Source organism: Mustela putorius, unplaced genomic scaffold (assembly GCF_011764305.1).
Source record: "Mustela putorius furo isolate JIRA1106 unplaced genomic scaffold, ASM1176430v1.1 tig00003870_pilon_pilon_pilon, whole genome shotgun sequence".
Lineage (NCBI taxonomy): Eukaryota > Metazoa > Chordata > Mammalia > Carnivora > Mustelidae > Mustela > Mustela putorius.
In genome coordinates this window covers 7,087,006-7,099,942 of record NW_025422022.1, presented here as the reverse complement: position 1 = coordinate 7,099,942, position 12,937 = coordinate 7,087,006, and the positions used below count along the sequence as shown (strand labels likewise).

Genomic DNA, 12,937 nt, shown 5'->3' with positions numbered 1-12,937 from the left:
ATAAGAGAAGTTTCTTATATAAGACCTTTTAAGATGGCATTGACAATGATTTATAACAAATGTAGAAACAATTTTTATCTGGTTCTTTCTTTTTTTATACTTTTTTATTTTTTATTAACATCTTATGTATTATTAGCCCCAGGGGTACAGGTCTGTGAATTGCAAGGTTTATACACTTCACAGCACTCACCATAGCACATACCCTGCCCAATGTCCATAACCCAACCACCCTCCCCTACTCCTCTGTTGCCAGCAACCCTCATTTGTTTTGTGAGATTGAGAGTCTCTTATGGTTTGTCTCCCTCCCGTTTCATTTTTTCCTTCCCTACCCTCAAATCCCCAAGTTGACTCTCAAAGTCTTCATATCAGAGAGATCATATGATAATTGTCTTTCTCTGATTTACTTATTTCACTCAGCATAATACCCTCTAGTTCCATCCATGTCATTGCAAATGGCAAGATTTCATTTCTTTTGGTGGCTACATAGTGAGAATAAATATTTAGAAGAGATAGTTAGTGAGTTAAATTTTCATTCCTATTGACCGTAAGATATCTTTGATATTGTCAAGGGAAAAGACACCATAAGAAAGTGGATAGGTGAGTCTAGAGCTCAGGCAAAACACAGAGACAGTTAATTCATGTGGAAGAAGTCTTGAGTTTCATTGATTTGTTGAGTAAGAGGTTCAATTGCAAGGGACTGGTGAAGGACAAGGACATAGAGTTAGGACTTACTGACTTTTTTATACACAAAGCTATGCTATACATGGAAAATGCCTATAAAAAGTATTTTTTAAAAAAGAGTGTTTAAGAGTGCCTGGGTGGCTCAGACTGTTAGGTGTCTGACTCTTGGATTCAGCTCAGGTCATGATCTCACCATCTGGGATAGAGCCCCACCGGGGGCTCCATGGCAAGTATGCAGTCCCCTTCAGGTTCTCTCTCCCTTTGACTCTGCTCTTGTCCCCACTACACGAGGATGCTCTCTCTCTCTTTCTCTAAATTAAGTAAATAAAATCTTTTTAAGAATAGTGGTTTTTAAGCATGGGTTTGTTTTGAATATATTTGTATGCATATGAAAATTCTAAAATGGAGAAAAACACTGTAAATGGTTAACCAAGTGAGGATAAATGCACAAGGAGGTCTCTGAAGACATGAGGTAGAGAACATATGGAGACAAACACAGGATTTAGGGGAAAAAATCCTGTCCCTTGAGGTGATAAGGAAAGAGATAAGGTTGAGGCAAAAGCATGGAGGTTTGTGGCAGGGCACTGAGGGAGTTTGCATATGATAGCCAATATAATTTTCTGTGAAATGGGAGGTGAGCACATTCCTCGATTCTTCCTTCTTTAGACCTATAACAAAGTTGCAGTGATGTTACAATTGCTTTCTTGGGGAAGGAAAGAAAGACTTTCCTGATCATTCAGTTTTCATTTGACCACTAAGTTGTCCTACGGCCCTCTAGGCAAAGATGTTCATTTGCTAGATTTCAGACATGTTCTTGTGGAACATGGTAAGGATGATGCATATGGGTAGATCTTATAAGACGCTTTACATGAAGCATGACTCAATTATTTAAAATGACTAGGGTTCCTTGGGAATTTAAAGAAATAAAATAGTACATTATGTATGATTTTGGAAGCTTAGACTTCCAAAGGATTAAAAAATTATCAGATAATGTTATATACCACTTATTACAACATCAGTACATCTCTTCTCACTTAAAATAAGGTGAGTGTTTGCAACCATGCATTTCTTTGTCCAAGGTTCACATTTTTATTATCAAGATTACTTGTAAAATATGAAAAAGGAAGCATAGAATTTATGCACCAAGTAACTAGGATTTAATATTTTGCTACCTAAAACAAATGATGGTTTGCTTTAAAATACAACAGAAGGATTATCTCACAAGAAAGCATGGACAGGAGGAGTGAGAAGCTCTGTCATGGATGGAAAAATGATTAGGGAAAAGCAAAGACAGATAAAGTGTCCATACATCATAAAGAATGAGCCTGAAAAAGTCCAGGAGGGATAAACAAGTTTTGTGCAGTATCTCAGCATAGCCCTTCACTGTCTTCCATGCTTATCCTGTCCAATCAGAGCTAGATATGCTCAGTAACCCAGGTTTTGCTAATGCTTTAGAAGCAGATGCTCTTTAAATGTCTTTAGGTTATGATAGAGATAAAGTAATCTCCCACAGGGAAAATACCTGTGTTTTTTGTATGCATAAAGTCATTCTAATATGTCAGCTGAAAGATCTCTTTACTGATGTTTGCACAACATTACTCTCTAAAATGGTGAGCTGAGTGGCTCTGTTCTCTACAAAGCACTACCACCAACAGAGGCATCTGGTCAGTGATGTGGGGTTTGCTCTGGCATAAAAGTAGGCAAAGAGTACAGAAATCCTAAGAACTCATCTTTATGAAAGATGCCAGTATGGATTTGTGTGTGTTGACTGATTTAGGTTAGCATTCTTAGTCCAAATATTAAGACAACAATCCGAAGTCTCCTGGGCTTTTGGATCAGTCCTGTCAAAACATGTGATAACATGGCTAGTATTATAGGAACACAAAGGAGATCAAGTCTGCTCTGCAGGCTGTTAACAGAGAATTTTGTCTAGCTCTGGGCCCCGGAAGCTCTACATTGACTGATTGGATCTTATTCCTCCAAGAGCCTGAGTAATTTATTGCTGAAGGGTTTCTACTAGAAAAATTCTCACTCCCCATAGTTCTAGTAGGAACTTTGACCTGTATGAGGAAGTTCTTGACCTGAGTGTAATTATCTGAACTGAATTTTATAGCTTAAAAAAAAAAAACAACATTACTCTTTTAAATGTTTTTTCCTTAATATAGGAAGAATATGTTATTTAGGAAAAAAAGGGAAACTACAGAAGAGAGTAAAAAAATCAATTTAAAAACACAAATAACGTCATCATCTAGAAAAAGCATTGTTAATCATTTGGTAAATTTATTCCGATTTTTTCCCATGTGTATTTATTTTTACAAAATTGTAATTATTCTGTAAGAATAATTTCATATGTTGATTTTAAACAATAATATTGTATGATAAATACTTTCATATTCTTTACTTACTTCAGGAAAATTTAATGCCCTCACACTATTTTACACCAGAGAAGCAGTATAAAATATTTTAATATTTCTTTATTCCTGGATAATAGATTGTTTCTCTTTTTTGTGCATTTCATAAATAATTCTGATGAACGTCTTAAGACTCAGGGTCTTGTTCGTGTTTTAGATTATTTTTGAGGAGTATCCTAGAGACCCAGAAATACTGTTTCAGACAATATGATGTCTCGAAGACATTAGATAAATATTGCAAAATTGTGTTTTAGAGAAGCTGAATTTATGCTTCTATAGAAGTGAAAGGAGTATCTGACCAACTCGTGTTCACATCATGTGATAACTTCTCTTTTAAATCTCATAGAAGACGTGGGATCTCATCCTTTTCTAAAGGTTCATTCCTCTGTTTCTAGTTACTAGATATTCTTAGGATGCTTATCATTCACTCATTTGTATTTCCTCTTTGTGAATTGCCTTCTAAATGTCCCTTTGGTTTTCTTTCTATGAGTATTTAAATGTGTTTCTTACTGAATTATAGGGGTTTTATATGTATTTTAGTAGTAACCCTTCTGTCATGTTTTAATGGATGTTTTCTCCATTTGACAATTAACTTTTAAGTGTATTTTTGATTTTTTAGGAAAACAGATACTATAGGGGTGCCCGGATGGTTCAGCTGGTAGAGCATGTAACTCTTATATTGGGGTTATGAGTTTGAGCCCCACATTGGATGTAAAGATTACTTAGAAAAATAGGCATTATAATTCATATACAGTAAAGCCTTTTGATAATTAGACTTATTTAAAGAGATCTTAAATTAAAAAAAAATCCTTCCTCATTCAGAAATGTTTTAACTATTTACTTCTAATTTATGAATTTGGAATCGATTCCACTCCCACCTTTACTTCAGCGAATAGAGGGATCTCTTTCTGCGCTCCCCACCCCCCCCCCCCAGACCCCATCTGTAGCTGCAAGAAGCTGGGTCAAAGATTTTCTGAACATTTCCTGATACTATATTCTCTAGTAATATCATACAGATATTACAGTAAGTCTAAGTCATTAACTTGCTGTAAGTAAGTCTAAGTCATTAACCAGTCATTTGACAAATTGGCTTTTTCTGATATCTCTAAGATAGAAGAGAGTGAAATGGTCTACCACAACTTCTATTTTCATTTGGAACTGGTGGGAAAGGAGGCATGTGAGGTTTGACCAATGGCAGGCTGGTGTCAAGAAGGTAAATGTACTTGGATGAAGTGTCAGGTACATATTGTCTTATTGATACAGTCCAAATCCCTGACATGGGCTTCTTTTAGGCCACCAGAATGAGAAATTGCCTTTCCCACTTCCATGTAAATATCCACATTTGATAGGGTAGATAATGTGAAGGAACCAGTACTTCTCTGTCAGGATCCTGCATAGTCGATAAAATTCTCACACTTGCTAGTAAAATAATTGAACAAAAAACCAAATACTTAAACACAAAGAACAACTATTTTGCTTTGCTTCCACAAAACAATGAGGATTACACGTGGAAAAAATGGTACCTCAAACTCTCCTACCACGTATTTAAAATGTTACATAACATGAAACTCTGGACTGTGGAGAGCAAAGTCGCCAACTCTAGAATTCACCATTGTCTTTTCTGTACCCAGAAAAGCGTCCAGAACACAATAGACATGGAACAAATGTTTGTTCAATTAAAACCATGAATAAATAGAGGAAAATATTTTCTTAATGATGAAGACAGACCCCTCTCAAATAAAATATGGCTCACAGGCTGTCTGTCCAAATGACTCTACACATCCCTTTCATTTTGAATGCTCCACTAGAATATAATGAAGAATTGTGAGAAAAAAAAAATACATGAAGTTCCTATATATGTTAATCTAATGCATCCAAGTGATTAGAATAGATTTTAAATTTGAACTCCTTGGCAACACCCAGTGCAATGCAGTGCAATTACAGTGCAATGCAGAAGGAGGAGTCTAAGAGAGTCACAGTGATGTGCAAAACATTTAAGCACTGTATGCAAAAAATAATCCAGAGGACCCAGGGAAGTGCTAAACATAGATACACAATACTTTGTCACTCCTGTTTTGCCAGTTCTCTGCTCTGACTTGGTGTTTCTAAAGCTCAATTCCACTTGCCCCAAACTTTGTTCTCTACCACCCTCTCCAAGTAGTCTTTTCTTTTTAACCATCTGATGGTAGAAGTGCCTCAGCCCTTCATCTGGCTTAAGTGCTGAAGCAACACATTTTTGGGGGGTGAGGGGGCCATTCACATGGATCATGAGACCAGGACCTCTTATCAGCCTGGTGCTTTCCCAGTGGCCAAGACACCTCACAGCTAAATTTGATTTGAGAAAATGCGGCCATAGTTTTTCTGGTTCACCTTACTCTTTCTAGTTTGGGTTTTCCTGTAAAACTAATCTGCGTACATAACCCGGGTCAATACCCTCATGGATATAAAAAACTAGGAACTGGAAAAGCTGACCCTTGTGGCCATTAGAATGAACAAATGAACAACAAAGCAGAGAATTTTAACTCTGATTTATGATTGGATCTCACAGTCGTCTCAGAATGTCCAAGGACAGGGTTCAGAAAAACTTCCATCATATGCCATATAAATTAGAATACTGGAGGTTCTACGGAGGTGTTTAATATTTTCCTTTCAGTTCCTAAATGGTAATTTCTGCTGTTTCCTGAGAATTTCTTGCATGTTAAGCCCTTATTTGAATATAGTATGAGATTACTTCACTTAATCCTGATAATTCAGGACTCCTTAACATGGGTCTCCTTTTCATACATGAAGAACCAACCCTTAGTGACTTTTGGTAATTTGCCTAAGATTTCACGGTAGGCCCAGGGCACAGCTGATACCCATATGCAGGCTTCATAACTTCAGAAACTGCAATCAGTATTACTTGTACATAATATTCTTTATTGTTTTTTAAAGATTTTACTTATTTTTTTGTTTATTTGAGAGAAAAAGAGAGCATGAGCTGGGGTAAGAGCAGAGGGAGAGGAACAAGCAAATTCTGCACTGAGCATGGAGCTGATGCAGGGCTCAATCCCACAACTGTGAGATCATGACCTGAGCCGAAATCAAGAGCCAGAGGTTAGCCAGCTCAGCCACCCAGGTGTCCCCATATTTCTTCTTCTTCTTCTTCTTCTTTTTTTTTTTTTGAACAATGAAATTACTCAAAGTTCATATTTGTGGTTGATTTTCACCTAATGAATGGATGTGATGTCGTGGCGTGATACCTGGATTGAAGACTGGCCTGGCTTGAATTTTGGCTCTGTCACTTACTAGTTGGGTTTCATTTGGCAATAGCTGTACCATTATGATTCTTTCCTTATTTTTAAAATGTATATAGTAGTGGCGCCTGGGTGGCTCAGTGGGTTAAAGCCTCTGCCTTCAGCTCAGGTCATGATCTCAGGGTCCTGGGATCGAGCCCCGAATCGGGCTCTCTGCTCAGCAGGGAGCCTGCTTCCTCCTCTCTCTCTCTGCCTCCCTCTCTGCCTACTTGTGATCTCTGTCTGTCAAATAAATAAATAAAATCTTTAAAAAAATAAACAAATAAATGTATATAGTAAATAGAGTAAAACTTTGTTTTTTAAATTCCACATATGAGTGAAATCATATGGAAATTGTCCTTCTCAGTCTAACTTATTTCCCTTAACAATGTACACTCTAGATCCATCCATGTTGTTGCAAATGACATGATTTTATCCTTCTCTATAGCTGCGTAATATATGTATGTGTGTACACACACACACACACACAACACACACACACACACACACACACACACAGTTTTTGTCTTCCCATTCATCTATGAATGGACACTTGAGTTGCTTCCACATTTTGGCTATTGTAAATAATGCCGCAGTAAATATGGGGGTCACATATCTCTTCAAATTAGTGTTTTCATTTTCTTTGGGTAAATACCCAGTAGTTGAATTATTGCATCAAGAAAACAAAGGAATAAACAAACAGACAAAAAGCAGAATCAGACCCGTTAAATACAGAGAACTCGCGGATGGTTGTCCAAAGGAAGGGGTTGTGGTGAACGTGGGCAAAATAGGTGAAGGGGAGTGAGAGACACAGACTTCCCATTATAGAATGAATAAGTCATGGGAATAAAGGGCACAGCACAGGGAATACAGTGGATGATACTGCAATAGCGATGTATGGTGACAGATGGTGGTGACAGTTGCGGTGAGCATAGAATAAAATATAAAACAGTCACATCACGATCGTGTACACCTAAAACTAATGTAACATTGTGTGTCAATAACAATCAAAAATATTTTTAGAAAAAAAAAAGAATAAAACTTCAATCTGCTCCTTGGGAATGAATGAGTTGATTTAAATTGTATATTTCTAACAGGTTCATATTTTAGGCAGCTCAGTTTAGTACTTTTTAATTTTTCCCCCCCTAAGATTTTATTTATTTATTTAACTAGAAAGAGAGAGAGAGGGACTGGGGGGAGGAGCAAAAGGAGATAATCACCAGCAGACAACACAGGGCTCAGTAACAGGACCCTGAGACCATGACCTGAGCCAAAAAGAGTTGGATGTTCAACCGACTAAGCCACCCAGGCATCCCAGCTCAGTTTAGTTCTAGAATTCGGTTCTTTCAAGGCAAACATGAATTTAATTAAACAATTTAGAACTTTCAGTTAACTTTGACAACTCCATATATATATATATATATATATATATATATATATATATATAAATGTCAATGCAACTTCAAAAATTGACATTCTGAAAAGAAATTCATGGTCTTCTTCTCCAAATCACTTCAGTTAGGGTTCCTGGGCTCAGAAAATGCCAAGATCACCCATCCAGTGCTGAGAGAGAAAGAAGGAAGGAAGGAAGGAAGGATCAAGAAAGAAAGAATGAATCAAGAAAGGAAGGGAGGAAGGAAGGAAGGAAAGAAGGGGGGACAGAGGAAGGAGGGACAGAGGAAGGAGGGAAGAGAGAGGGAGGAGGGAAGGGGGAGAGGGAGAAAGAAACCTGGCATCTGTCCTCAAATCCATCCTCTCCATCACCCTCCACACTCCCTTTCTTTCCAGGTTCTGGCAATGGCTTAGCTCTTGAATTTGTCCATCTTGTTCTATCCATAGGATCTTTTCTCTGTCCAATGTGCCCTGATCTCTCCTGTGACTCACTGTAGCATTAGCCTTCAACCAACCTCTATCTATGCTCTTTTGTTCCTTTTAATCTATTTCCTCACTATAACCAGAAAGATTTTTAATTAAAAAGTATCAATCACTTCTTGCCTTAAATCCATACAATGGCTTCCGATTGCTCTCACATTAAAAGCTCTTTCGACCTGGGTGGGACCCACGTTCTTTACATTATACTCCTGTAACACTCTGCTTTCCTTGTCATGTCATTCTGTCCTCTTCCTGCCATCTGCAGGTCCCCATGAAGGCTCCTCGGTACCCCCTTCCTGTCCCCTTCCCTACTGCTTACACTTACTAAGTATGTGGCATTTGGTACGCAAGGGGGAATATTTGTTGACTGAGATAAGGAATTAATGAGGAGTGAGTGAAGAGGATAATTGTCCCCTTACAAACATGAGACCAAACGTATTCTGAAGGCTATATACTTCATTAAACCTACAGTAGAGCTATCTCTGGAAATGGAGGTGGAGGCGTTCTTAACTACTACCCATTACGTGCACATTTTTATTTCTGAATTTCTTTTTCCTTTTCTTAAAATTACTTTCCCTCTCCATTTTATTACTTTTTTATTTTAGTTTGTATTTCTCTTTTCCTCTATTTAGTATAATTTCAAACCAAAGCCATTTGAATTTCAGTTAGAATTAAACAGAATGGTGAGTATTCAAGTGTTTCTAGAAAACCCACAAAAGCTTTTTTCATACATACAAGAACTTCAGTGTCATACATCTCACCTAAAATGTTCCAGAAGTCTGCTAATTTCACATGAGTTTTGGCAAGTGTAAGCTGTTTCAGACCTTTACCTGGAGCATTGTAATGTACTTAGACCAGTAGATAAGTAACTTTATCAATAAGCATTGACTATGATCTCTGTAAAGCCAAACTGCTAAACTCATTTTGTTATTTTTAGATTTAGAAAGAAGCAATCATAATTTATATGTATATATATATATATTTTTCTTTTGGAGCTAGTTTAAGTTATAGACTCCATCCTTTTCATGACCCTTAAAATACTGTATTAACTAAATGTTCACACTTGTCCTTTTTAGCTTTAAAAGAAATGTCACATCCTAGGTTTCTGTAAATGACCCACATTCAGATGTGAACCAAACATAATAGCTTCTGCCATTCACCAAGCAATGAATTGCTTCAAATGTAGGACACAGGGCAGAGGACTTTGTAAATTACTTTGTTTCATTGGTCGTCATCAGAACCTGTGGCATAATATGTGACCTATTTCTACAAACAATAATGCCTATGGCTTTGCAGACAGGTGCAATACAGTTTCTCTTTTAATTACATTTTGAAGAAATAATTTAAAAATGTAAAATTTTCAGACACTTTGAATAATTGTATTTTTAAAAGAAATCCAAATTTGTAACCATCATCATGTAATGATATAGAATATCATAAAATATTAGCTTTTTATTAACTAGGAACTCAAAACCTATAAAATGCAAAAATAGCATAATGAACTTGGATATTTTTCTCCTAATGTCACTAATTGTTGAAATGTTTCCATGTTTGGTTTTCTCTTTCTCTTCTCATCTAATACGTTTAGTATCTTTAATTTTATACAAATCAATCTGATCTTTATACACACACACACCCAAAATAGCAAAAAAAGGCATGGGAATACATGTACGTCTAACTGTGTGTTATTTCTTATCTATTTGAGAATAACAAACTTTCATAACTAAATATGATCATAGGAAGTTTAAATTTAATTTTTATTAATTGGCTCCAATGTTGTTTCCACGTAGAAAAGAGTCTATTGCTTTCATCAATGTCTATCAATTCCAGTTTGTTTATGAAATACTTATTTTAATTTTTTATAAATAAATACATTTGATATGAATAATAAAATTTATAAATAAATTAAATTTAATTACAAAATATATTGAAAATATTTTGACATTGTATGTCTTTATAGAAATTTTCTTAACATTTAATTGGACCTCACTTTCTAAAGAGAGCCAGAAAAATAAAGTTCAATAGATTTGCACCATCTTTGATCAGTATGGTCTCCCTCACATTCCAAAATGATAAAATAACTCACTTTTGGGTAAATGTTATATTGCTTGACTTGAATTACATAATTATGAACACTTAATTTATTTTTAAAATTTTGCTCATATACTATTTGCTCATAGACTATTTTCTCCTTTTTTTTTAATAAAATTTTTTATTTTTTATAAACATATATTTTTATCCCCAGGGGTACAGGTCTGTGAATCACCAGGTTTACACACTTCACAGCACTCACCAAAGCACATACCCTCCCCAATGTCCATAATCCCACCCCTTTCTCCCAAACCCCCTCCCCCAGCAACCCTCAGTTTGTTTTGTGAGATTAAGAGTCACTTATGGTTTGTCTCCCTCCCAATCCCATCTTGTTTCATTTATTCTTCTCGTACCCACTTAAGCCCCCATGTTGCATCACCACTTCCTCATATCAGGGAGATCATATGATAGTTGTCTTTCTCTGCTTGACTTATTTCGCTAAGCATGATACACTCTAGTTCCATCCATGTTGTCGCAAATGGCAAGATTTTATTTCTTTTGATGGCTGCATAGTATTCCATTGTGTATATATACCACATCTTCTTGATCCATTCATCTGATGATGGACATCTAGGTTCTTTCCATAGTTTGGCTATTGTGGACATTGCTGCTATAAACATTCGGGTGCACATGCCCCTTTGGATCACTACGTTTGTATCTTTAGGGTAAATACCCAATAGTGCAATTGCTGGGTCATAGGGCAGTTCTATTTTCAACATTTTGAGGAACCTCCATGCTGTTTTCCAGAGTGGCTGCACCAGCTTGCATTCCCACCAACAGTGTAGGAGGGTTCCCCTTTCTGCGCATCCTCGCCAGCATCTGTCATTTCCTGACTTGTTTATTTTAGCCATTCTGACTCTTGTGAGGTGATATCGCATTGTGGTTTTGATTTGTATTTCCCTGATGCCAAGTGATATGGAGCACTTTTTCATGTGTCTGTTGGCCATCTGGATGTCTTCTTTGCAGAAATGTCTGTTCATGTCCTCTGCCCATTTCTTGATTGGATTATTTGTTCTTTGGGTGTTGAGTTTGCTAAGTTCTTTTATTTTCTTCTTTTTAATGTAAACTGGCTTTATAGGGCTGGAAAATATGCTAAAAACCAGTAACGGTTGGTAAGTTGAATCATTTACAACCCATCATAAAGCTTTTCATTGGAACATGCCACTCAATGTGGCAGAAAAAAAAATGTAAAAGTAAGACTAAAATGCAGTTGATCTTTGTACAGCTTTCCATATTCCGTTGTGTCATTATGTTCTCTGTTCAAACATTTGTGTACCATACTGTAGATCTGGGCTTGGATGTTTACATAATTATTCTTTCATACAAAATGAAGGAGATATAAAGAGGAGACAGACATTTTCTGGGCAAAAGGAACAGAAGCTAGCAGAAACAGGACTGTGATTCCTAATTAATTCAAAGTTAATTGCATTGTTGATAATCCTGCTCTTAAAATCTTCATATAGAAAATGTTTATAGCAGCAAATTGACAGTAATTTAACTACATTAAATCTTACTACCATTAAAAGAAAAAGATGGATGTTACATTAAACAAGCTTAAGAGAGTGGTAAAGACTAGTTCTTGTTTAACAAGACAACTAGCAAATCATTCAAATGGCCAACCTAGAATCTCAAAGCACAGTAAGAGTAGTAGTTGAATTTCAAGATGGTACCAAGCCATATGGCCTGTCTTGGGCCATCAGTGACACTGGCTGGCAGTTTTGCTTTTATTTACACTCTGTGATGAGCATAAAACAGAAGGAAGCAGAAACCCACAGATCTTAACTGGCAGGTAGGGTCAAAAAACTCTATTCTACCTTTCGAAAGGAAGAAGTGAAATAAAGGTCCTTAAATGAAGATCAGTGTTGTACAGATCATTTTCACTGAAGAGTCAGATGGTGAAATGAAATGAACTTTGGTGTTAGTTCTCAGTTTAAATTCTGTCTCCACTACATATAAACAGCAAGACTTCCCCCCCCCCTCCGGTTTAGTGTATTCATATGTAAAAGACAGGATTAAAGAAAGACTAGATAACATAATGGATGTGAAAGATCACCTTTATAATGGGAACTCAGTGTTAGTTTACTCTATTTAAAGCAAAATATAATTTTCCTGATCATTGAAATTAAATACTTACAATCCACCATTTTGTATAGAAAGGCATTTCATGTAATGCTCAACTATCTTGGTACTCCAATTCATAAGTTGAGTGTTTGGTAATAATTTTTAAAATGGTTAGTTTATTGATACTGTGATACACTAAGGTTCTTAACTATAAGTTTCCTTTAATAAATCTCTCACATTTGAATTATAATGTGGTATTTATAATACAAACTAATGACTAAATACTTCCTAATTTTCTGCTGTCTACTGCTTAGTCATCAAAAATCAGAAATAGTAGGCTTATAGGAGAAGATTGCAAAAAAAAAAAAACCAGATTATTCTTTGATTATGATGTTTAATGGAGGATAATACAAAACTATTTCTGGAATGTAAGTCAAATAATTTCTGAAAGATAAATGGGAACAATGAACTAGAATAGAATAAATAGAAATTGACAAAAGAAACAAATTATTTAACATTTTTGGAGGGCAAAAAGTAAATAATATT

At 36.0% G+C, this 12,937-nt stretch overlaps 1 protein-coding gene across 1 annotated transcript in view; it reads left to right on the top strand.

The window, feature by feature from the left end:
* Positions 1-12,937, top strand: part of LOC101675906 — a gene marked incomplete at its 5' end in the record, with an annotated part of 303,240 nt that overhangs the window by 228,128 nt on the left and 62,175 nt on the right. The window lies entirely within an intron of this gene.